This window comes from Pseudochaenichthys georgianus, chromosome 12 (genome assembly GCF_902827115.2).
Source record: "Pseudochaenichthys georgianus chromosome 12, fPseGeo1.2, whole genome shotgun sequence".
NCBI lineage: Eukaryota > Metazoa > Chordata > Actinopteri > Perciformes > Channichthyidae > Pseudochaenichthys > Pseudochaenichthys georgianus.
The window spans coordinates 1,881,270-1,886,269 of NC_047514.1; the positions used below are offsets into that span (position 1 = coordinate 1,881,270).

At 41.6% G+C, this 5,000-nt stretch overlaps 1 long non-coding RNA gene across 1 annotated transcript in view; it reads left to right on the forward strand.

Moving 5' to 3' along the window:
* LOC139434890 (uncharacterized) overlaps positions 1–5,000 on the forward strand; it is a 20,455-nt gene that overhangs the window by 6,563 nt on the left and 8,892 nt on the right. The window lies entirely within an intron of this gene.

Sequence of the window (5,000 nt, forward strand, 5' to 3'; positions counted from 1 at the left end):
ATACGGTTACATGCCGATTTACAGAAGCACTTTGCCCATAAACTACATGTCCCACAATGCATCTCAAATATGAATTTTGTTCAGAATTTGACTTTTTTTTAAAAATCATTTTGTGACATTCTCACTGAAGAGACTTCCAATTATTTTCCCTAGACTTCTGCTTTCAGATGTAGTTAATTATGAAGTTATTACCCTACCCCATAATAATCCAATGCAGAGGCAATAATGTAATATAATACATACGTTTATATATATTAAATATTTATATATGTATTTTTATATAGTCTTAAAGTTACAACCGGCCCTTTGAGTGCAGCCATAATGCTGATGTGTCCGCGGGTATATTGAGTTTGCCACCCTGCTGTAAACAAACCATGGCAGGTGAATACAGTCCTGATTCAAGTTTTAGAACGGTTTGCATTCAGTCAAGAACAGTTTAAATATCAAGAAGCCTTGGAAGTTAGCCGTTTGTATCCGTAGCTCTCACTTTGACTGATTTATCCGTCTCAAAGAACTTGAGTGAAACTCTCTGAATCTGTTTCAATCTAATGTTTTACATCACAGGAAAAATCCACGAAACCTGACCGATGTAGACTGTTATGGGGGGGGGGGGGGGTGTTGGGTGGTCCGGTCAGCCTCAGTGTAACTGGGCAGAAGTCATGAGCAATATGGATGAAGACTCAGATAAAGCAAGTTTGTTTTGAGATGATTTTGCCTGACAGAAAATGTAGAGGTTAGGAGAAGAGCTCAAAACGTGAGGACAAAGGAGTGGAGAGGAAGTGTGAGGAAGAAGGGAGGTAGAAAGCAATGAGGTGGGGGATGCAAGAATGAAGGATGGAGGAAAAGACTCCTAGGGGGGGGGGTGAGAGAGGAGATGATGGAATATCTTGGGGAAAGAACATGAGATGAAGAGAGAGGAGAAAAACAAGAACAAGAGAAAAGGCCAAGGCTGCTGGACAAGGGGGAAAGAAGGAGAAGGAGGAAAGGAGAATACAAAATGAAAGGAGAGATTGCAGCTGGGGGGGGGGGGGGAGGGGAGGAGGTGAGAGAGAGAGGAGGAGACGCCCTCAGGGGTTATTGGGTCGTGGACAGCCAATCTCTCTCAGCTTAATCAACAGCAGCAGAGGTGATTGCAACACCGCAGGGGACTGCTGGGAAAAAAAGATGGTGGGGGGGGGGGAGAGAACCAAAATTGGACTGAATGGGAACGTGTGGAGGGAAGGGGGGGGGGAGCTGGAAGATGAGGAGAAGATTGGAAAAGGAGGAAAACGGGGGGGAGAAAGGGGGAGGAAATACAATGGGGAAAGTGAGGGTGTTGGGAGGGTGATGAGAGGTGGGGATGAAAGGAGGAGAAAACGGTGAGGGAGACATCCTTTATGTCTCACTGAGAGGCAGTAACACCTCTAGTGGAGAACAGGAGAATAGCATGTGATAAATATACGAAACATTTGTGGAAAATAATACAAATTCACTTTTGATTACGGGCTCGATTTAAAGACTGGTTTTATTAATGCTTGTGATGTATTGTTCTTTTAGGGTATCTATTATCACCCCGGACAACAGCTGGAAAGTAGCCATGTTAGCTAAAGCTGCTCCATTTACTGTTTTCGTTACAGTAATGAACGGGGACGGTCAACTAAACTTAAGGCCATGGGGTCAATGACTGTGGTTTTAATTAGTTTCAATAAAAAAATGTTGGTCCTGAAAGATCACATGTGTTGATATTGTCATATTCTCTTTACTCTGCTATCTATCGCTGAGGCAAGACTGATAGGCGGACCTCCATGTCTTACTATACCTGCGCAAACTGTTGCCGACTCTGCAACGCTTTGACTAACTGGAGTATGCCTGTCTGTATTAGTAAATGGACTCTACTTACAAAGCGCTTTTATTCTACCAGTCATTCACACATTCATACAAAGCAGTACCACTTGCTCTAGGGAAGCACACACACACACACACACATTTCCTGGAGTCTTATCCTAACCTCCATGTTGTCCCCATAAGGGAGGCGAGTCCCCACACGTGACTCTGTAAACGATGTAGGTCCCCACAAGTATAGTAATGCTAGGCCACACACACACACACACACACACACACACACACACACACACACACACACACACACACACACACACACACACACACACACACACACACACACACACACACACACACACACACACACACACACACACACACACACACAACTCAAGGTTTCAAAATTCCTTTTTTTTATCACACGTGTCTTTAGGGTGGTATAAACATAATGACTAACAAAACTTTATTGCGTGTCCTTTGTAGAGGACATGAAGATACAGGTACATTTAGACAACATTAGAACACAACAACTCAATGCAACAAATACTGAGCCCTCATTTGTAGCACTCCATCCTTTTTTGAAATGCAGAGATACATCTGACCCTGGAGGCACTTGATGTATGTTTTCCCACTGCATCCGTCAGCCATGAACCCGACAGAACCCTACGTGTTAGTGTTGGCCCATCGTGGACTCCATGTGTGTGAAACGGGGGAAATAAAAAGTTAGCAAATCCCCATGTCCTCGTGATTTAGTTTGAGGTCAAATAAGTGTTACACTGCTCTGAAAACTCACTCCACTAACTCCTAAGATGTTCCCTTAATAGAAGTAATTAAAAATATTGAACTCACAACACTGGTAAATACAAACTTACCAATTCTCTTTCTATAAATAGTGCTTGTGTTGATGGACGCCATTTTGAAATACAATGAAATTATCTTTTTCAAAGCCACCCCCCACATATGTCATATGTTTGAAAAGCCCAGGATGTCCTCTGTGGAGTACAATTGGACTTAAAGGTGGGGTAGGTATAACCTCAAAGCAATGGACCAAAACCCGATGCGCTCCACAGAGGACACAAATGAATGTGTGGGTCTGGAGGATAGTGAACTGGCAAAAGGGATCGGATCAGTGTATATTTCCGATGAAGAAACGACACAAAAAGATCTTACACAAGTTGCTTTTTAAAAAAAATTGTATTTATTTTGAAGGAAGACTTGTTGTTATGCGTCATCACACCGCTAACATGATACCTCTTGCATATAAAAAACAACATTTCAAACAGCAGAGACATTGATTTGTGCGATCAAAGAAACAACATAAATGATTTCCCTAAGAGGTGCAAAAAAGCAAGCGTCTTTGTTGTGTATTATGTACAACGCAAACACAGAAAAACACATGGCAAAACTCTGAATTGTCAAAATAAATAGGCATTGGATAACAAAAGATAAACGGGAAAACATGCTGGTTGGGGAAAAACCCACTCATCACAGACGATAGTATATAGTCCTGCTTTGACCTGAAAACCATTCCTGAACGAATCGGCTTCAAACTGAAGATATAAAAGACACATGTTATGTTTGTCTCGACTTGATGGTATCTTAAAACAGCGAGATTAGCTTAGTTAGCTCATTGCCGTTTGAATGAGCTAGCCGCTTTGCACAGAAATGGTATCAAAAAACAAAACATATTCACAGTTAAATATAAGGATGGACATTTAGGGCGCTGGAAGGAGCTCCCGTCAATTTCAAATATGTAAATCAACATTTATCCTGGGGCGGCGGTTACACAAACTGGTGAGCTAAAGGAAGAAGTACTGTGCGGAAGCTAACAAGCTAGCAAGGGAGTGTTGTTGTTGTTGTTGTTGTTGTATGCAGAGAGAACAGCATGCAACATATTTAAATCAATCTATCCAATATGTATTCACGGAGAACTCCTCGGGATGAAGACTTAGCAGAAAGGATGTGTTCTGTTCGCTAACACTTGGCTAGCTAGCCCGTCCTCATTAATTAGCTTGCTTTTTCCGCTTGACTTCTCCAGGTCGGAATTCATTTACGACAGTTTGGAAATTGCGTAAAGGATCTTCTTCTATAGTTTTCCACAAGGGGAAAAATACCCTGAGCAAGATCACAGCAGGAGCATCTAAGTTCGACTTTCAGGCGTAAAGATGTACACAGAGCACCAGTCCAGCATGTCTTGTAGCCAGTGTAAAAGGCACATTATGATGGTCGAGGTACCCACGCTTTTTTAAACGCTGCTAGGTTGCCTTAGCTTAGCCTGAATGTGGCGGCAGATGGGATCAAACCTTTGAAGACATTGTTGGAGCTCTCCACATTGAGATTAGGCATATCTTATCCAAACTCAATGAAGAATGAACTGTAAACCCGTACTGTATCTGTGCTGCTTCAACATGATATTGTTTTAAACAAAACGTGCTGTTCAAGGACAATTCATCAACACTTACTTCTTCACTTTCTGACCTGATATCTGAAAATGTAACCGTACGGCTTGTAGACAATATTATTTGATACTGAAGAATCAAAGCATTAAATCAATATTGCCAGTAGTGTTTGCACATACTTAGCTCAGGGTCTATTTCATCTTCCAGACATTTTAATACACATCCTTCACTTACATATGTTTTGGAAATCGGCATTTAAAACTCAAGCCATGTGCGTTTCCATCGGCAACTTCTCTGAGACTGCCTGTGAACGTCACGGCCTACGAACAATGATCCATTTATATATTATATATATATATATATATTCAAAACCAGTAGCACTTCCTTCCACATGCTCTTCATCATCATCATCATCAATAGCACTTTTAACGCATTTCATTTCTATTCATAATTCTCGCTGCAGTTCATTGTGCACTTCTGAGGTTTAGGAACCGGCACCCACCCATATGGATCATTCCCTATTTTTCACTGCAAGACGACACAGATTTTAAAATGATGCGTTGCTTGTGTGTGCTGCACATGTCGGCGAGTGAACTCCTCAGGTTTGATTTTAAATGCGTCATTAGGGAAGTGCTATGAAGCGGTCAATATTTCAGCAGGCAAAACATCGTATAAAAATAAACACTTTAAGACATGTGTATAATAGCAACATGTCATAGCTTGTAAACCCTCTCACAAGACTCCATAGTATTTCATAACACCCTGAGAGACCCACGCTGC